The sequence below is a fragment of the Piliocolobus tephrosceles genome, chromosome 12, assembly GCF_002776525.5.
Source record: "Piliocolobus tephrosceles isolate RC106 chromosome 12, ASM277652v3, whole genome shotgun sequence".
NCBI classification, from domain to species: domain Eukaryota; kingdom Metazoa; phylum Chordata; class Mammalia; order Primates; family Cercopithecidae; genus Piliocolobus; species Piliocolobus tephrosceles.
The window spans coordinates 94,948,752-94,970,213 of record NC_045445.1 but is presented as its reverse complement, the minus strand read 5'-3'; the positions used below and the strand labels follow the sequence as shown (position 1 = coordinate 94,970,213).

Sequence of the window (21,462 nt, the reverse complement as noted above, 5' to 3'; positions counted from 1 at the left end):
TTCTCAGCAAACTATCGCAAGAACAGAAAACCAAACACCGCATGTTCTCACTCATAGGTGGGAATTGAACAATGAGATCACTTGGACACAGGAAGGGGAACATCACACATCGTGGCCTATTGTGGGGAGGGGAGATGGAGGAGGGATAGCATTAGCAGATATACCTAATGTAAAAGATGAGCTAATGGGTGCAGCACACCAACATGTATACATATGTAACAAACCTGCATGTTGTGCACATGTACCCTAGAACTTAAAGTATAATAATAATAAAAAAAGAAAGATAATTAGCTGATCCAGGCAGAGGGAAAATCACAAGCAAAGGCATTAAACAGTATGGAGTAAGTGTATGAGTGGTATCATGAGCAGTTGTTTACATGCACATCAGAAGAAGCAGGCAGATGAGCGCAGAGAGGCAGATAGACACCAAGGACTTCTATGCCATACAATGTAAAACAAGGAGACCCATTAAAAAGCTACTGCAACAATCCAGAAGAGATGATGAGGTTTGAATGAAAATAGTGGCTGGAGAGATAGGTTCCAGACACATTAAGGAACTACTAAATGCAAGAAAATCTACTGTCTGAATGAATATGGCTGTGAGGGAAAAGACAGAGTCTTATGGTAACTCACAAAAATTTGCCAGCCAGATGACATTACTAGGACATATCTATATCAATACCAAAGCTAAGAACTGAACTCATGAAGGTCTCCATGAGGTTACATTGCCAAATCAATATACTTTCAAAGTCACTTAATAAGACTAGTGTTGCATGCAAGTAAAAAAAGATAACTAGTTTAACTCTTTATTTTGAAATAATTTTTGACTTGGGGGAAGAAAAAAAAAACCTACAACAGCATAAAAAGAATCCAGTATTCACCGACGTTCCCCAAATGTTAAACATTTTAGGTGAGATTTTAAACCTCAAGAGCAAAACTCCACAAGTAAGACAAAAAGACATCTAAGCAAGGAGCCAAAAATAGTTAAGTCAGAGAATTTAAGTTGGAAAGCCTTCAAAATTTTTTACTACAGAACCTATTTTTAAAAAATAAAATATTTGGCTGGGTGCAGTGGCTCATGCCTGTAATCTTAGCACTTTGTGAGGCCGATTCAGGTGGATCATGAAGTCAGGAGTTCCAAGACCAGCCTGGCCAAGATGGTGAAACCTCATTTCTACTAAAAATACAAAAATCAGCCGAGTGTGGTGGCGGGTGCCTGTAATCCCAGCTACTCAGAGGCTGAGGCAGAGAACTGCTTGAACCCGGGAGGCAGAGGATGCAGCGAGCCAAGATCGTGCCACTGCACTCTAGCCTGGGCGACAGAGCAAGACTCGTCTCAAATAAATAAATAAATAAAATATTTGAGGCCAGGTGCAGTGGATTATGCCTGCAATCCCAGGTACTCAGGAAGCTGAGGCACAAGAATTGCTTGAACCCAGGAGGCAGAGGTTGTAGTGAGCCGAGATCATACCACTGTACTCCAGACTGGATGACAGAGTGAGACCTTGTCTCAAAAATAAATAAAATAAAATAAAATAAAATACAATCTTTCGCCAGACACAGCAGTTCATGCATATAATCCCAGGAATTTGGGAGGCCAAGGAGGGAGGATCGCTTGAGCCCAGGAGATTGAGACCAGCCTGGGCAACATGGCAAGACCCCATCTCTACAAAAAAAATTACAAAATTAGCTGGGTATGTTGGCATGTGCCTGTAGTCCAAACACCAGGAGGTTGAGGCAGGAGGATCCCTTGAGCCCAGGAGGACAAGATTGTAGTGAGACTGACAGAGCCACTGCACTCTAGCCTGGGTGACAGAGACCTTGTCTCAAAAACAAAAACAAAAACAAAACAAAACTTTGCCTTCAGGTCCATGATGTTGGGAAATTTTTTTTTTTAATTTAAAAACAACAGGCTGGGCTGGGCATGGTGGCTCACACCTATAATCCCAGCATTTTGGGAGGCCAGGGCAGGCCGATTACCTGAGGTCAGGAGTTTCAGACCAGCCTGGCCAACATGTCGAAACCCTATCTCTAGTGAAAAATACAAAAATTAGCCAGGTGTGGTTGCTCATGCCTGTAATCCCAACTACTTGGGAGGCTGAAGCTCAAGAATTGCTTGAACCCAGAATGCAGAGGTTGCAGTGAGCCAAAATTACGTCACTGCATTCCAGCCTGGGCGACAGAGCAATAACCCGTCTCAAAAAAAAAAAAAAAAAAAATACTTAGCCAGGCATGGTGGCATGCACCTGTAGTCTTAGCTACTGGGGAGGCTGAGGTGGGAGGATCACCTGAGCCTGGGAGGTTGAGGCTGCAGTGAGACACTACGGTCCAACCTGGGTGACAGAGTGAGATCTTGTCTCAAAAAATTTAATTAATTAAAATAAAAAACAAAATAAAACCTTATTCAGACCCCTAATATAATAGAGGAGTGGCAAGTACTGGTGCTCTGGTATAGTAATTCTAACACCTGGCTTCCCAAAGTATAGGATAAGAAGCAAGTAAGAGCTGGATGCTGTGGCTCACACTTGTAAAACCAGCACTTTGGGAGGTCAAGGTGGGTGGATCACCTGAGGTCAGGAGTTTGAGACCAGCCTGGCCAACATGGTGAAACTCCATTTATGTTAAAAATACAAAAATTAGCCAGGTGTGGTGGTACGTGCTTATAATCCCAGTTACTCGGGAGGCTGAGGCAGGAGAATAGCTTGAACCTGGGAGGCAGAGGCTGCAGTGAGCCAAGACGATGCCACTGCACTCCAGCCTAGGTGACAGAGCAAGACTCTGTCTCCAGAAAAAAAAAAAAAAAAAAAAAGCAAGTAAGAAGGATGAAGAAAGAAATCTTCCCTCAGTCTTAAAAACCAGTACCCTAAGACAAAAATATGTCACTAGAGACAAGGAGGGGCATTTTACATGGATAAAAGAGTTAATTCATCAAGACAAATACACCAAATACACATCTAACAACAGAGTCCCAAAATACATTTAATAAAAACGGACAAAATTGGAGAAATAGATAATTCAATAATAGCAAAAGATTTCAATACCCCACTCTCAATAATGGAGAGAGTAACTAGACGGAAAACCAACAAGTATATGGAAAACTTGGTCAATACTATCAATCAACTTGACCTAAGTGACATCTACAGAACACTTCACCCAACAATAGCAAAATAGACATTCTTTTCAAGCACACATAGAACATTCTCTGAAAAAACAAAATCACATGCTATGCAATAAAACAAATCCCCACAAATTTAAAGAGATTGAAATCATACAGAGCACGCTGTCCTACCAAAAATGAATAAATTAGAAATGAACAACAGGGTAAGGATAGACATATAGGTCAATGGAACTGAGAGTCTAGAAGCCCTAACATTTACAGTCAACTGATTTTCAATATAGAGGTCAAGACCATTCAATGGGAAAAGAAGAGTTATTTCAAACAAACTTGCTGGCACAACTGCAATCCACATGCAAAAGAATGAAGCTGGAACCCGACCTCATACCATACACAGAAATTTAAAAGTGGATCATAGTCCTAAATACAAAAGCTAAAACTATAAAACTTTTAGAAGAAAACATTAGAGTAAATCTCAGTAACTCGGGTCAGACAATGAATTCCCAGCCACAACACTAGAACCACAAGCATAAAAGAGAAAATTAAGAAGCTGCACCTCGGCTGGGCACGGTGGCTCACGACTCTAATCCCAGCACTTTGGGAAGCCAAGGCAGGTGGATCACTTGAGGTCAGGAGTTTGAGACCAGCCTGGCCAACATGGTAAAACCCAATCACTACTAAAAATACAAAAATTAGCTGGGCATGGTGGCATGTGCCCGTAATCCCAGCTACTAAGGAGGCTGAGGCACGAGAATCACTTGAAGCTGGGAAGCAGAGGTTACAGTGAGCCAAGATCACTCCTCTGCACTCCAGCCTGGGCAACAGAGTAAGACTCAGTCTCAAAAAAACAAAAAACCAAAAAAACAGAGAAGCTTCACCTCTTCAAAATTTTAAACTTTTGTGCTTCAAAGGATACCTTCAAGAAAGTGGTGAGGACAACCTACAGGGCAGAGGAAAGTATGTGCAAATCATATATGTGACAGGGGATGGTACCAAACTATATTAAGAACTCGATAATGGCCGGGCACAGTGGCTCACGCCTGTAATCCCAGCACTCTGGGAGGCCAAGGCGGGTGGATCATTTGAGATCAGGAGTTCAAGATCAGCCTGGCCAACATGGTGAAACCCCATCTCTACTAAAAATACAAAAATTAGCCGGGCAGTAGTGGCGCACGCCTATAATCCCAGCTACTAGGAAGGCTGAGGCAGGAGAATCACTTGAGCCTGGGAGGGGGAGATTGCAGTGAGCTGAGATCACACTACAGCACTCCAGCCTTGGTGACAGAGTGGGACCCTGTATCAAAAAAAAAAAGAACCCAATAATGACAAGACAAATAATCCAATCTTAAAATGGGCAAAAGATCTGAATAGACATTTCTATAAAGAAGAAATCCAAAGGACCAATAAACACATAAAATGTTGTTCCACATCATTACTTATTGTGGAAATGCAAATCAAAACCACAGTGAAATACCACTTCATACCCTACAATAAAAAAAGACAGTAACAAGTGTTGGCAAGCATATGAAGAAAACAGAACCCCCTAATACATTGCTGGTGGGAATGTAAAATGGTACAGCTGCTTTGGAACACAGTCTGGCAGTTCTTCAGTAAGTTCAACAGAGTTACCATATGATATCATCTACCTAAGAGAAATGAAAACATATGTCCACACAAGAACTTGTACAAGTGTTCACAGAAGCACTATTCACAATAGCCAAAAGGTGGAAGCAATCCAAATGTCTATTAACTGATGAATGGATAAACAAAATGTATTAGGTGTAATAGAGCATTACTGGGCAGGCTGGGCACAGTGGCTTATGCCTGTAATCCTAGCACTTTGGGAAGCCGAAGTAGGCAAATCATTTGAGGTCAGGAGTTCAAGACCAGCCTGGCCAACGTGGTGAAACCCCATCTCCACTAAAAATACAAAAATTAGCCAGGCGTGGTAGTGGGTACCTATAATCCCAGCTACTCAGGAGGCTGAGGCAGGAGAATCGCTTGAACCCAGGGGGCAGAGGTTGCAGTGAGCCAAGATGGAGCCACTTCACTCCAGCCTGGGCAAAAGAGTGAAGCTCCATCTCAAAAAAAAAAAAAAAAAGGAATATTACTGGGCAATAAAAATGAATGGTGTCAGGTGTGGTGGCACACACCTATAATCTCAGTTACCCAGGAGGCTGAGGTGGGAGGATCACTTGAGCTCAGAAGTTCAAGGCTGCAGTGCGCTATGATCACATCCAAGAATAGCCACTGCCTGCTAGCCTGGGTAACATAGAGAGGTCCCATCTCTAAAAAATAAAAATAAAAAAAAAAAAGGAATGGAGTATTAATATACGCTCTAACAAGGATGAACCATGAAGACATTATGCTAAGTAAAAGACGTCAGAGGAAAAGACTGCATACTATATGATTTCATTTATATGAAATGTCCAGAAAATACAAAGCTACAGAAACAGAAAATAGATTGGTGGGTGGGGCTAGGGCACAGGAACAGGATCGACTGCAAATAAGCACACGCAATCTTTCAGGGATGATGGTAATGAACTAAAATTGAGTTGTAATCAAGATTTTACAACTCTATAAATTTACTGAAAATCATTGACTTTTATATTATATTTGTAAATTCTGTTATATAAATTTTATCTCAATAAAATATGATGTCCTGGCCAGGGCCAATGGCTAACACTTGTACTCCCAATACTTGGGAGGGGAGGGGGGCCGAGGCAGAAGGATAGCTTGAGCCCAAGAGTTTGAGACCAGCCCGGGCAACAGAGGGAGACCCTGTCTCTACAAAAAATAAAATTTAAAAATATAAGCTGAGCATGGTGGTCCACGCCTATAGTTCCAGCTACTAGGGAGGCAGAGGTGGGAGGATCACTTGATCCCAGGAGGCTACAGTGAGCCATGATTGCAACATTGCACTCCAGCCTGGGTGACAGAGAGAGATTCTGCCTGCAAAAAAAAATTTTTTTAAATATGGCTGGGTGTGGTGGTACACGCCTATAATCCCAGAACTCTGGGAGGCCAAGGTGGGTGATTACCTGTGGTCAGGAGTTCCAGACCAGCATAGCCAACACGGTGAAACCCCGTCTCTACTAAAAATACAAAAATTTAGCCGGGCATGGTGGCGGGCACCTGTAATCCCAGCTACTCGGGAGGCTGAGGCAGGAGAATCACTTGAACCCGGGAGGCAGAGGTGGCAGTGAGCCAAGATCGTGCCATTGCACTCCAGCCTGGGTGACAAGAGTGAAACTCTGTCTCAAAAAAAAAAAAATTCTGAAAGTAAAACATTTTGATGAAAATCAAAACCATCACATTATCAAATATGCCTATTAAAAACTATACTACCCTCCCACCCCTCACTGTGTCCACTCTCATCTTTAGCCTGGCCTCCTGGGTTAAGAATCCCAGGAGGAAAGTAAAGGCCTGACAACAATAAGATGTAATAGCTGGTGACCTAAAGGTAAACAACGAGTAAGAAAAACTAGGTCAAGAACTTCACTAAGTATAAGTATCTGGGGCCATCATGGATTCAATAGCTTTTTTTTTTTTTCAAGATAGGACCTCACTCTGTTACCCAGGATGGAGTGCAGTGGTGCAATCATGGCTCCCTGCAGCCTTGACCTCCCTGGGATCAAGTAATCCTCCCACCTCAGCCTCCCGAGTAGCTGGGACTACAGGCGTGAACCACCACACCTAGCTAACTTTTTGTATTTTTTTGTAGAGACAAGCTTTTGCCACGTTGCACAGGCTAGTCTCAAACTCCTGGGCTCAAGCAATCTGCCCTCATCAGCCTCCCAAAGTGCTGGGATTATAGGCATGAGCCACCATGCCAGGCCTCAATAGCTTCTTGACTATACTATATGTGGGGTCATCGTGGATCTTGACCATAAAACAGTTTAAGAACATAGCTCAGCTGGGCGTGGTGGCTCATGCCTGTAATTCCAGCACTTTGGGAGGCCGAGGAGGGTGGATCACAAGGTCAGGAGTTCAAGACCAGCCTGGCCAAGATGAGGAAACTCTGTCTTTACTAAAAATACAAAAATTAGCCGGGCATGGTGGCAGGAGCCTGTAATCCCAACTACTCGGGAGGCTGAGGCAGATAATTGCTTGAACCCGGGAGGTGGAGGTTGCAGAGAACCAAGATCACACCACTGCACTCCAGCCTGGGTAACAGAGCAAGACTCCGTCTCAGAAAAAACAAAACAAAACACAACTCAGGCTCGTGCTCGCTTTGGCAGCACATATACTAAAATTGGAACGATACAGAGAAGATTAGCACGGCCCCTGCACAAGGATGACATGCAAATTCGTGAAGTGTTCCATATTTTTAAATCCCAATATCCATTTTTTCTTTTTTTTAAGACAGGGTCTTACTCTGTCGCCCAGGCTTAATTGCAGTGGTGTGATCACAGTTCACTGCAGCCTTGACCTCCCAGGCTCAAGCGATCCTCCGACTTCAGCCTTTCAAGTAGCTGGGACTACAGGCACATGCCACCAGACTCAGCTAATTTTAAAAGTTTTTTGCAGACATGAGGTCAAGCCATGTTGCCCCTGCGGGTCTCAAACTCCTGAGCTCAAGAGATTCTCCCTCCTTGGCCTCCCAAAGTGCTGGGATGACAGTCATGGGCCACCATGCCTGTCCCCAAAATCCATTTTTAAAGATAATTCCATTCCAGTTATCCAGCAACTTTGTAAATTAGACTAATTTAATTTAGCCTTGCAACTTAATAGAAACAACTTTGGGCTTCAACATAAAAATATAAGTATTTTCTCTGGCAAAGGTGGGAAATTCACATTTTCCACGAAAAACTGAGGAAATAACATTAATTAAAACCGAATTCTGGGCGGGCGTGGTGGCTCACACCTGTATTTCCAGCACTTTGGGAGGCCGAGGCAGGCGGATCACGAGGTCAGGAGGTCAAGACCATCCTGGCTAACACGATGAAACCCTGTCTCTACTAAAAATACAAAAAATTAGCCGGGCATGGTGGCGGGCGCCTGTAGTCCCAGCTACTCGGGAGGCTGAGGCAGGAGAACGGCGTGAACCCAGGAGGCAGAGCTTGCAGTGAGCCCAGATCGTGCCACTGCACTCCAGCCTGGGCCACAGACCGAGATTCCGTCTCAAAAGAAAAAAAAAAAGCAAATTCCACTCCAAAGTCAGTATATTGACCATAGAAGATTCACATGTTCCTTTTGCAGTCTTTCAGCTTTGTGGTTCTGACCACAATCAATGATCACAAACATATGAATAACTCACTGCCTCACAGTAAAAAACTGAGTCTTAGTTCTCATAAACTAACATAAGACCTGACTGAACATAAAAATATATGAGGCCGGGCGCGGTGGCTCATGCCTGTAATTCCAGCACTTTGGGAGGCCAAGGCGGGCGGATCACGAGGTCAGGAGGTCGACCATCCTGGCTAACACGGTGAAATCCCGACTCTACTAAAAATACAAAAAATTAGCTGGGCGTGGGGGCGGCGCTTGCAGTCCCAGCTACTCTGAAGGCTGAGGCAGGAGAATGGCATGAACCTGGGAGGCAGAGTTTGCAGTGAGCCTCGCGAGATGGCGCCACTGCACTCCAGCCTGGGGAACAAAGCGAGGCTCCGTGTCAAAAAATATATATATAAATATATACAAATATAAAAATATATATAAATAACTATATTTGAGGGGATTCTTCAAAATCTATTCAATTTGGAGGATGTTATTTAAATATATTTATCTAGAGTTATTAAAACATACTCGGAATGAGCTATTACCAAAGTGAATTTATATTTCCCAGAGTTTTAAAAATATTATTTTGGCAATTATAGGTACTGATGAGAAGAAATTAGAACCACAAAGAGGCGAGTCTAGAAACAGCATTTTTCTTCTCTTATTTCTTATCCCAGATCCTTAGGAGTTGAACTACCTTCATATGAATAGAAACCCCGTCTCTACTAAAAATACAAAAAAAAAAATTAGCTGGGCATGGTGGCACACGCCTGTAGTCCCAGCTACTCGGGAGGCTGAGGCACAAGAATTGCTTGAGACCAGGTGGCAGAGGTTGCAATGAGCCGAGATCACACCACCGCACTCCAGCCTGGGCGACAGAGTGAGACTCAGCATCAAAAAAAAAAAAAAAGAAAAGAAAAGAAAAGAAAACAATGAAGGGTGAGCACCAAACCCAGATACGTGGCAATATAAAAATAGAGATCATCTCTATCTTGAGGTTCAAAGAACTTTAGGTAGATGTCGGAACACAGATCGTCTTCTATGCAAAATACTTCCAAGCCCTATAAATTCAGAAAGAAAAGAAAAAAATAAATAGCATTGTATTCATCTTGCAATCCCAATATAAGTATATAATTACAAAAACTTTCAGTTAAACCTTTGTGTTTTTTATTTTTATATCTTATATTCCTATTTTCAATATATAAATTTAACTCAGTGATATATATATACACATATGTGTGTGTATATATATATGTTGTGTTTATAAATGTTCTGGGAACAAGATAGTATCTCAACTAAACTTTGTAAATCACCTTGGGTGTTGAATATTTCCATTAATAATAGCTTTTGTGAACTTATTATTTTGAAATTCAAAATTAGCTGATCCACAAAAAAAAAAAAAAAAAAAAAAGAACACAGGCTTGGCTGGGAGTGGTGGCTCACGCCTGTAATAACCCTAACACCTGGGGAGACTGAGGCTGGCAGATTGCTTGAGCTCAGGAGTTCAAAGCCAGCCTGGACAACATGGCAAAACCCTGCCTCTACAAAAAACAAAAAATTAGCTGGTTGTGGTATTGTGCACCTGTAGTCCTCGCTACTTGAGAGGCTGAGGTGGGGATGATCACCTGAGCCCAGGGAGGTTGAGGCTGCAGTGAGCTGTGATCACACCACTGTACTCCAGCCTGGATCACAGAGTGAGACTCTGTCTCAGAAAAAAAAAAGAACACATGCTCTGGAGTGGGAGAAATCTGGAATCAAATATTGGTTCTGCCTTTCAACCTTTGGAAGAGATTTCGGGCAAATTATTTAACCTCAATCATTCTTGATTGCATTTGTGAAATCTCACAGGACCAATATGAAAATACACATATAAAATATTTAGCACAGTGCCAGGCACAACATAATAATCAATAAATGCAAGCTTTTATTTTCTACGTCTCAATAACCCCTAGGGACAGCACTATATTAAAGTACTATTCAACAATACTCCAGAAAACATTAAATGATTTTCAGGAGACTCTACTTAGGAAGGCAGAAAACCATATATTTTCTAAAGTTTTTCAGTAATGAACCATGTTGGCATTGCCAAAGGGATATGCTCCAGTGACCAGGATAGTATCTCTTCTACATTTAGCAATGTAGAAACATGGCCCAGTGAGAAAGTTTACAAAAATCAGGCCTCAAACCTGGAATCTCTTACTAAGTTCACAGTTATATATAATTACCTACATGTAGCCATTTTTCCTTCATAAAATGATGAATACACTTATCCAAGCTCCAGGAATATATATAAAGACAACTGTGGCGGGGCACAGTGGCTCACGCCTGTAATCCCAGCACTCTGGGAGGCCAAGGTAAGTGGATCACCTGAGGTCAAGCGTTCGACACCAGCCTGACCAACATGGTGAAACCTCGTCTCTACTAAAAATACAAAAATTAGCTAGGCGTGGTGGCACGTGCCTGTGATCCCAGCTACTGAGGAGGCTGAGGCATGAGAACTGCTTGAACCCTGGAGGCAGAGGTTACAGTAAGCCAAGATCACGCCACTGCACTCCAGCCTGGGCAACAGAGCGAGACTCCGTCTCAAAAAAAAAAAAAAAAAAAAGCCAGGCATGTAGTATGTGCCTGTAGTTCCAGCTACTTGGGAGGCTGAAGTAGGAGGTTTGCTTAAGCCTGGGAGGTTGAGGCTGCAGTTAGTAGTGATTGTGCCACTACACTCCAGTCTGGGTGACCGAGACCCCGTCTCAAAAAAATAAAAGACATATATATACATACATAAAATACAATATATGTAATATATTTATATATATATACACACACATATACATATATATAATACAATCATATGGCTCAACTATCAAATAAAGAGGTTTATAAAGGGCAGGCTTACTCCCAACTCTATCTCCCTTCCATTCAATTCCATTCGCCCCACCAACAGGTAATCACTCAACAGATTCTTGTGTATTCCTCCAGAATCTCTTCAGGCAAATTAACAAATATATGTTCTCTCCTTCCCTGTCTACACAAAAAGTAACACAGTACACACCAAGCTCTTTTTATAGTCATAGTAACTTAAGATACATGTTTTTCCTTTTCAGTACATATAAGTTTCTCATTCTTATTTTGTAGTATTCAATTGTTTGCTATTATAAATAACATTGTAGATTTCATTGTACATATGTGTGTGTGTATGTGTGTATGTGTGTGTATCCCTGAACTAGAATTGCTAGATCAAAGGAAATTTTTTTTTTTTTAAGACAGTCTCGCTCTGTCGCCCAGGCTGGAGTGCAGTGGTGCGATCTCACCTTACTGCAACCTCCACCTTCCGGGTTGAAGCAATTCTCCTGCCTCGGCCTCCGGAGTAGCTGGGATTACAGGCGCACGCCACCATGCCCGGCTAATTTTTATATTTTCAGTAGAGACAAGGTTTCACCATGTTGGCCAGGCTGGTCTCGAACTCCTGGGCTCAGGTGATCTGCCCATCTTAGCCTCCCAAAGTGCTGGGATTACAGATATGAGCCACTGTGCCCTGCCAAGATCAAAGAAAATTTGCATATTTGTTTTTTAAACTTTAATTTATTTAAGTATACTAATATATCCAGAATAATGTATGTAATACATGTGTATCTTTATATAATGCTGCCAAACTGCCTTCCATGGGCAATGTACCAATTTAAACTCCTACCTCCAACGTGTGAGTGTCTCTTACCCCACAGTCTTGACAACAAAGAGTGTTATCAAACATTTTGATTTTTAACACTCTGATAAGTTTAAGCAAGGAATCTCAGTGTGGTTTCAATTAGCATTTATCCTACACACGAGGGCAAGCATCTTTCACATAAATAATCGTTAAAGTCAGGAATAAGCCAAGATTTCCTACTACCAACTGAGGAAATAAAACAAGACCTACAAATGTTAGAAAGTAGGAGACAAAACTCAAAACTTACAGACTACATGTTTATCTATCTAGAAAATCCAAGAAAATCAACTAAAAAACTATAACTAACAAGGAACTAACAAGAGCTCAGAAAACAGGCCAAAGACGGTAACATACAGAAATCTGCCATATATCTCAGTAATCATTACAAAATGTAATTTTAAAAAACGACTATCGACCAGGCGCAGTGGCTCATGCCTGTAATCCCAGCATGCTGGGAGGCCCAGACGGATGGATCACCTGAGGTCAGGAGTTCAAGGCCAGCCTGGCGAACATGGTAAAACCCCGTCTCTACTAAAAATACAAAAATTAGATGGGCGTGGTGCCAGTCGCCTGTAGTCCCAGCTACTCGGGAAGCTGAGGCAGGAGAATTGTGTGAACCCAGGAGACGGAGCTTGCAATGAGCCGAGATTGTGCCACTGCACTCCAGCCTGGGTGACAGAGTGAGACTCTGTCTCAAAAAAAAAAAAAAAAAAAAAGTAAGTACAAGTGGCCAATACATGTATGATAAGGGGATTGCTCAAACTCATTAGTAAACACAGGGGTACAAACACAAATGATTATCATTTTTCATCTATCAGGATGCAAAAAATAAATATCTGTTAAATTTGAGAATTGTATAAGAAATTTGGTATTCCATGCACTGTTGGCAGCTAAACTGGAATAGCCTTTTCATAGGGCAAATTCCGAGTATCTAGTGCATAACTGTCACCCAGCAATTCCAATCCTTAGTAGTATCACTTGAGAAATATTCCTGCATGTGAACAAATATGTAGGTACAGGGCTTTTTAAAACTGAAACATTGTTTTAAATAGCAAAACAAACAAACAAACAAAATCAACCTGAAAAGAACTTAAATATCCATCTATGGGAGAATGGTGAAATAAACATGGTATGTCCATACTGTGAAATAATAAGCATCTGTTTAAAAAATTCAAGATGGATATATATACTGATATATAAAAATCTCCTACATATGTATACTATAAAGTGAGAAAAGTAAGTTGTAGTACATATATATTACATCTACATACTATTTGTGTTAAAAAAAAACCACAAAACTGTATTTCTAAAGGTACTCACATATGGGTGAATGCATATAAAAAAGACTAGAAAGATACACTCTAAACTGATCCTACTAGTCAAAGCTAGAGAAACACATAGGAAGAAATACTATGTATTAATCAAAAATAATGAAGTGAACATACATATAAACACTGATATGAAAAGAGCCCTGGCCGGGCACGGTGGCTCAAGCCTGTAATCCCAGCACTTTGGGAGGCCGAGACGGGTGGATCACGAGGTCAGGAGATCGAGACCATCCTGGCTAACACGGTGAAACCCCGTCTCTACTAAAAAAATACGAAAAACTAGCCGGGCGAGGTGGTGGGCGCCTGTAGTCCCAGCTCCTCAGGAGGCTGAGGCAGGAGAATGGCGGGACCCCGGGAGGCGGAGCTCGCAGTGAGCTGAGATCTGGCCACTGCACTCCAGCCTGGGCGACAGAGCAAGACTCCGTCTCAAAAAAAAAAAAAAAAAAAAAAGAAAAGAGCCCTAAGTGACAGTCTTTGGGAGAAAAGTCATAAAATATATATCACATACTTGTTATTTGTATATGTACAAATATATGCATGTAAATACAGAGAAAAAGGGACTATATTCCACAACCAACTCTTTTTTTTTCTTTCATCCTTATTTTGGCAACCATGGAACCAACTCTTAACAAATGGTTATCTATGGGAGGGCAGGAAGTTGGGTTAAAAGGTGTTTTAATCTAATGCTGTATTATTTTAATTCTTTAAAGAAGAGTTGCCCATTAACAATCTGTACAAAAGAATCAGTTAAAAAGGCCGGGCGCGGTGGCTCATACCTGTAATCTCAACACTTTGGGAGGCTGAGGCAGGAGGATCGCTTGAGTTCAGGAGTTTGAGACCTGTTTGGGCAACATAGCAAAATCTCATCTCTATTTTTACAATAAAATAAAATACTGGCTGGATGTGGTGGCTCACACCTGTAATTCTAGCACTTTCGGAGGCCAAGGCGGGTGAATCATCTGAGGTCAGGAGTTCGAGATCAGCCTGGCTAACATGGCAAAACCCCACCTCTACCAAAAATACAAAAACTAGCTGGGTGTGGTGGCATGCACCTGTAGTCCCAGCAACTCGGGAGGCTGAGGCACAAGAATTGCCTGAACCCGGGAGGCAGATGTTGCAGTGAGCTGAGATCTCACCACTGCACTCCAGCCTGGGTGACAGAGTGAGACTGCGTCTCAAAAACAAAACAAAACAAAACAATAAAGCAGAAAGACAACTCATGGAATGGAAGAAACTGTTTGCAAATCACATATCTGATTAGGGTCTAGTATCTAGACTATATATATTTTTTAAAATTCTTTTTTTTTTTTTTTTTTTTTTTTGAGACGGGGTCTCGCTCTTTTTTTCAGGCTAGAGCGCAGTGGTCAGATCTCAGCTCACTGCAAGCTCCGCCTCCCGGGTTTATGCCATTCTCCTGCCTCAGCCTCCCGAGTAGCTGGGACTACAGGCGCCCGCCACCTCGCCCGGCTAGTTTTTTGTATTTTTTTTTTTTTAGTAGAGACGGGGTTTCACTGTGTTAGCCAGGATGGTCTCGATCTCCTGACCTCGTGATCCGCCCATCTCGGCCTCCCAAAGTGCTGGGATTACAGGCTTGAGCCACCACGCCCGGCCTATTTTTAAAAATTCTTACAACTCAACAATAAAAAGACAAACAACCACATTTTTTAATGGGCAAAGAACTTAAACAGACATCTCTCCAAAGAAATACAAATAGTCAACAAGCCATGAGAAGATGCCCAACATCATTAGGGAAATACAATTCAAAACCACAATGAGATACCAGTTCATACCCATTATGATGGCTATTTAGAAAGAAAAATACATAAAAAATTTTTTTTTAAAAACAAGGAAAAAACAGAAAGCAACAAGTGTTGGTGAGGATGTGGAGAAATGGAACCCTCATACATGGCTGATGGCAATGAAAATTGGTGCAACTGTTATGGAAAACAGTTTGGTGGTTTCTCAACAAGTTAAACATAGGGCCGGGGACAGCGGTTCATGCCTGTAACCCCAGTACTTTGAGAGGCTAAGGCAGGAGGATCACTTGAGTTCAGTTTATGACCATCCTGGGCAACGTAGGGAGACCTTGTCTCTACCAAAAGTAAAAAAATTAGCCTGGTGTGGGGCGTGGTGGCACATACCTATAGTCCCAGCTACTCAGGAGGCTGAGGTGGGAGGACTGCCTCAGCCTGGGTGGTTGAAACTGCACTAAGCCATGATCATGCCACTGTACTCCAGCCTGGGCAACAGAGCCCTGTCTCAAAACAAAACATAACATAGGATTACATATGACCCAGCAGTTGTGCTCCTAGGTATACCCAAAATAAATGAAAACAGGTATTCAAACAAAAACTTGTATGCAAATATTCATAGCAGCACTATTCATAAAAGCCAAAAGGTAGAAACATCCCAAATATCCATGAACTGATAAATGGATAAACAAAATATGGTATATCCATAGAAAGGAATAATACTCAGCCATAAAAGGGAATAAAATAATGCTACATGCCACAACACAGATGAATCTCAAAAACATGCTGAGTGAAAGCCAGACACAAAAGGTCATATATTATATGATTCCATTTACGTGAAATATCCAGAATAGGCAAATATTAATGGTAACCTGGGACTTGGAGGAAGGGAGAATGGGGAGTGACTGCTTACTGGGTACACAATTTCCTTTTGAGGCGGTGTTAGCTGCACAACATGATGAAGTTACCTAATGCCACTGTACAACTGTACACTTTAAAATGGTTAAAATGGGGCCAGGCACAGTGGCTCATGCCTGTAATCCCAGCTCTTTGGGAAGTCAAGACAGGCAGATCACCTGAGGTGAGGAGTTGGAGACCAGCCTGACCAACATGGAGAAACCCTGTCTCTACTAAAAATACAAAAATTAGCCAGGCGTGGTGGTGCATACCTGTAATCCCAGCTATTTGGGAGGCTGAGGCAGGAGAATCACTTGAACACAGGAGGCAGAGGTTGCAGTGAGCCAAGATCATGCCACTGCACTCCAGCCTGGGTGACAGAGAGAGACTCCATCTCAAAATAAATAAAATAAAATAAAATGGTTAAAATGGTAAATTTATGTTACATTAATTTTATCACAATTTTTTAAAGTTACTATGCCAACAGCCTGGCTAACATTGTGAAACCCTGTGTCTTCTAAAAATACCAAAATTAGCCAGGCGTAGTGGCAGGCACCTGTAATCCCAAATACTCAGGAGGCTGAGGCAGGAGAATCGTTTGAACTCTGGAGGCAGAGGTTGCAGTGAGCCGAGATCGCACCATTGCACTCCAGCCTGGGTGACGGAGACTCCGTCTCAAAAAAAAAAAGTTACCATGCTAAAACACAGAAAACAATGTACTTCATTTCTTTCGGCCGGGCACAGGGGCTCACGCTTGTAATCCCAGCACTTTGGGAGGCCAAGAAAGGTGGATCACAAGGTCAAGAGTTCGAGACCAGCCTGGCCAATATGATGAAACCCCGTCTATACTAAAAATACAAAAATTAGCCAGGCGTGGTGGCATGCACCTATAATCCCAGCTCCTCAGGAGGCTGAGGCAGGAGAATAGCTTGAACCTGGGAGGCAGAGGTTGCAGTGAGCCGAGATCGCACCACTACACTCCAGCCCGGGGGGACAGGGAAAACTTTGTCCCCAAAAAAAAAAAAAAAAAAAGTTAATGAGAAAAATATATCCCTGAAAGGGCATTTAAGCTCATTTCTGCAGTGAGTCAATCTCAACATTTGCCAACCAAATCTCATAACAAGCTCTATCAAAACAATAAAAAATTGTATCAATTCTGCTTTTGAAGCTTTAAAATTTCTGAATGAATGTCTTATAGATGTTTTTTAGTCATCAAATGTCTCCTAACGGCATCATAAATGTTATGATCTCAAACAAAGATGGAAAAGACCCACTCGTTTGAAAGAATTCTGGCTTTTGGCCAAGAGACAAAATCAAGTATATCTGTAAATAGAGCTGGTCTACTTATATTGAGAGACTGAGAAAGGAGGGTCTTTTTTTTTCCTTATACACAATTCCTTCCCCACAAAAACATACACAGAAATTTAAGCCCTCCAGGAACAACAGTTAACTGTGGCCTGTCGGGGAGGCAGAAGGAGGGAAGAGTACTAGGGAAAAGAGCCAACTCATGCTGGGCTTAATACCTGGGTGATGGGTTGATAGGTGCAGCAAACCACCATGGCACACGTTTATCTATGTAACAAACCTGCACATCGTGCACATGTACCCTGGAACTTAAAAAATAATAAAATAATTATTTTTTTAAAAATCAGTTAAATATACTAATAAGTATTATTTTAAAATAAAAAAAATTAAGCCCTCCGTTAATTATTTTTATTTCAATTATCTGACTAGAAATCTGATAGCGGCCGGGCGCGGTGACTCATGCCTGTAATCTCAGTACTTTGAGAGGCTGAGGTGGGCGGATCACTTGAGGTCAGGAGTTTGAGACCAGTCTGGCCAACATGGGGAAACTCCATCTCTACTAAAAATACAAAAATAAGCCAGGCATGGTGGCACGTGCCTGTAATCCCAGCTACTAGGGAGGCTGAGGCAGGAGAATTGCTTGAACCTGGGAGGCGGAGGTTGCAGTAAGCCAAGATCACGCTGCTACACTCCAGCCTGGGTGACAGAGCGAGGCTCTCTCTAAAAAATAATAATAATAACCATTATTTTCTTTACTTCTGTCTATTCTGGTTCTTTGCAGCCACTGGCTTTATCATTTACTGGCTCAGCAATGAACAATATAGTAAAAACAGAAACTCTATGGAAGAAAGTTAAGTCAACACTACAGAAATCTAACTCTTAAAACTATAATTATATAAGCAAATGTAAACCTGTGATATGAAGATCAACAATGGTCTAGAAGTCAGAATTCCGGGGTCCACAGTTACTAGGGCAAGTCTTGTTTTTCTGGGCTTCATTTCTCTTTCAGATAGAAGGAGAAAAATGCCTTTCCTACCTGCCTCCCAACCAAAGTGCCGTAATAAAATTATGCACAAGGTATGATAGAACTCTAAAGTGGGAGACCTAACCTAGCTTGGTGGAGGGAAAAGGAAGAAAGGGAAACCAGGAGAGGCTTTCAGGAATAGCTGGTGACAGATGTTAAGTTTTAAAAGAATGAGTTCAAATTCAAGAGAAGGGAGAGAGAAAGCATTCCAGGTAGAGGGGGACATCAGAAGCAAAGGCAGAAACACCATAAATCTGTTTGTTATTCCCCTTCTTAAACAATCAAGAGTTCCTAATTCACCCCAGCCTCAACCTAAGATTCCAGCCTTATCTCATTCCACTCTCCAAATATACCATGCTTACAGTTTCAAGACCCAAAATGTGAATGCCCTTCACTCTAGAAACACCTAGCTCAAAAAACTGGGAGACCGCCTTGCCTGGTTGAGTTAGTGCAACATTTCCAGGCTCTTATAGTGCCTTTATACTTCTACTGTACTATTTAATACATTAAGTATTCATCTCAATCTGAGAGACTATGAACAGAATATGACCTTCTGTATTCAAACTGTGGGTAGCCTAAACAAGGATTACACTCTTTCCAATATCAAAGCAGAATAAAAGAAAAACAGCATGGGAATGTTCTCAAGTTTGCAACATTTCCAAGAAAACTAAATATATATCAGTAAAATTTGTAAAAAATAATCACAAACATTAAAATCCATAACCATTAATCTTGACCCAGAACAGAATGAGACCAGGACAAGACATCCTTATCAGAAAATAAGTATTCAGAGAAAAAAATGTTCACGTAATCTGTTGTAATTTAAACTCACACCAAAAAGCGAATGCCAATTTTCAAACAAGATAAATTCGGAATGACCAAAAAAATCATGTACAATTATTTTAGTTCAAAGTCAGCTTTAGTGGATTTTTTAAGACAGCGTCTCGCTCTGTCGCCCAGGCTAGAGTGCAGTGGCACAATCTTGGCTAGCTGCAACCTCTGCCTCCCGGGTTCAACAGATTCTTCTGCCTCAGCCTCCCAAGTAGCTGGGATTACAGGCATGCTCCACCACGCCCGGCTAAGCTTTAGTGCATTTTTCCTATCCTTTAATGCAAGGTATCTTTCCCTTGAGCTGTCGAGTTTAAACAATTTTTAAACACATCAATCCAAAGGATAGAAACTCGAAAAGACACCTGCTGCTCTGTCACATACTAAGACCTCTTCAAAAGTTCTCTTGGTATTACAACTTACTATAGATGAAAAACAGATAACGATATCTCCAAAAATTGGATAATCACTACTATGCTGAAGATTTTCACAACTCAAAGGCTGTTTTATTCATATAATTGTCTCAATTAACAGTAACTCTTAAGAAAAAATAGCCATACTACTCGCATCTGTTTTGAGGGTTCAGTCTCATTTTAACAAAGTCTCTCAACTCCCAAGATACGGAGATACACACGTGCAGGATTTCCACCTACACCTCATTATATAAATGTTTCACCACTCTTAACTAGTCAAACAAAACCTCTTTCAGTACAGTGAAGCCACCTCACCACTTTCATCCTTACCTATCATACCATCTCAGTCACACAACACACACCACCCCTTCCCAAATAACACCTCAGAATCTCCTTGAACCTAACACATTTACACAACAAGCCAGCAATATTCCTCACCCCATCCAGTCCCTCACACATTAGCTGAACCTCAAAATCTACTCTTTCCTTCATCCTATTCCCATCAATACAACTGAACTTCCCACACCCGAAGCGATCTTCCCTTTCAGTAGCTTCAATCTCACTTAAGTGATCACTCAGTCCTTTGTCAACCGTCTCCTAGTCCCCCTCCTGTATCCTCCTCACCTTCCCCGTCCCCTGGTCTTCCATCAGCTCCCAAAGTTGTCACCCTCAACAACAACCAAAAAAAAAAAAAAAAAAAAAATCAAAAACAAAAAAGAAAACAAAACAAAAACCGCACCTCAGCCTCAAACCTGCCCTTCCCCACTTTCCCCCTTTTCATTTTCCTCTCCGCCTATTCAGCGGTTTCGACAGCCCCTTAGCCCCGAGCCCGGCCTCGTCCGGTACCGACTGGTGAACGCACTCACCCTGCCTCGGTCAAGCCGCCCCCCGCTAGGGCGCTTACTCCTAACAGACTCTTGGCCGCCGCTGCCTCCCTCCATTCATCCCTGGCCCATTCATCTCTCAGCCCGATCCCAGACACGCCCCCCGGCCTCCTCCCTCTCTCCTAGCGCCCCGGCCGGCCCGGGACCCTCACCAGATTAGAGGCTCTCGCAGAGGAGGACTCTCTGACTCTTTTCGCTTCTCCCTCGCCCTCTCTCGAGCCTCCTCTCGCCCCACGACGAGCCACACCGTAGAACAGAAACATACACACACACCGCCTCCTCCTCGATCGCCTCCTCCGATGCTTCTTACTCCTCTCCTCGATGTCTCGAGCTCCGCTCCGCGTCGTATGCGCTTGCGCGCGCGAGCGTCTCCCCGCGAGCCCACCGGGCCAGCTACGGCCGGTAGGTAAAGAGCGGGCGGAGAGAGGGGAGCGGGGTACGAGCCCAAGCTCGCGCTCGGCCTGGAGCTGAGCAGACGCACGCGTACTCCAGCCAGGGAATTCGGACGGGTAGGAGAGAGGGGCGGAGGGGGGCGGGGAAGGGAGGGGAGAACAGCAGAGGGGGAGGGGCGGAGAAAGCCAACGGAGCAGCCCCAACTCGGAACCGCCTCTATCGCCGCGAGGTGCCGAGTGGCCAGCCAACGAGAGTGCGCGCACGCCTCCCGCCCCCTCGGCGCCGCGGGAGACAGGGATGCGCGTCGAGGAGAAAGGCTTCTCCCCCTTGCAAAGAGAAAACCTCTTAGAGGAAGCACGCGTGACACCCCCTGTGTGTTCCGAAGCCCTCTCGCTCTCTCAGCTGCTCTACCCTCTCCCCTCAGAGAAGAAGAGGGAAAGTCCAAGCACACACTACTTCCTAGCCCCCCACTGCCCACCCTTAGGTCTTCGCGAGCCTCTGAATGCGGTAGCACCGCCGTTAGGAGGTGATACCCGCCGGCACCTTTTCGCCCGCCACCCCTAACTCCCTTTTTCCAACTCCCGGGCTTTCTCGCGAGACCCAT

The 21,462-nt window shown here is 42.9% G+C and overlaps 1 protein-coding gene and 1 non-coding gene across 3 annotated transcripts in view; one reads left to right on the top strand and one right to left on the bottom strand.

Annotated features, from left to right (window-relative positions):
• The window catches only part of WNK3 (WNK lysine deficient protein kinase 3), a 171,181-nt gene extending 150,203 nt beyond the window's left edge, over positions 1-20,978 (bottom strand). Inside the window, exon 1 of one of the 2 annotated variants that reach the window (XM_023202477.3) lies at positions 20,618-20,978. The gene's annotated coding sequence lies outside the window, so the exon portion shown is untranslated. The remainder of the gene's footprint in view (positions 1-20,617) is intronic. The other variant, XM_023202476.2, reaches the window with a different exon arrangement.
• LOC111536186 lies at positions 7,341-7,447 on the top strand. Its single transcript, XR_002729668.1, has one exon. It is a non-coding gene; the product is annotated as a U6 spliceosomal RNA (small nuclear RNA).
• Positions 20,979-21,462: the final 484 nt, after the last annotated feature.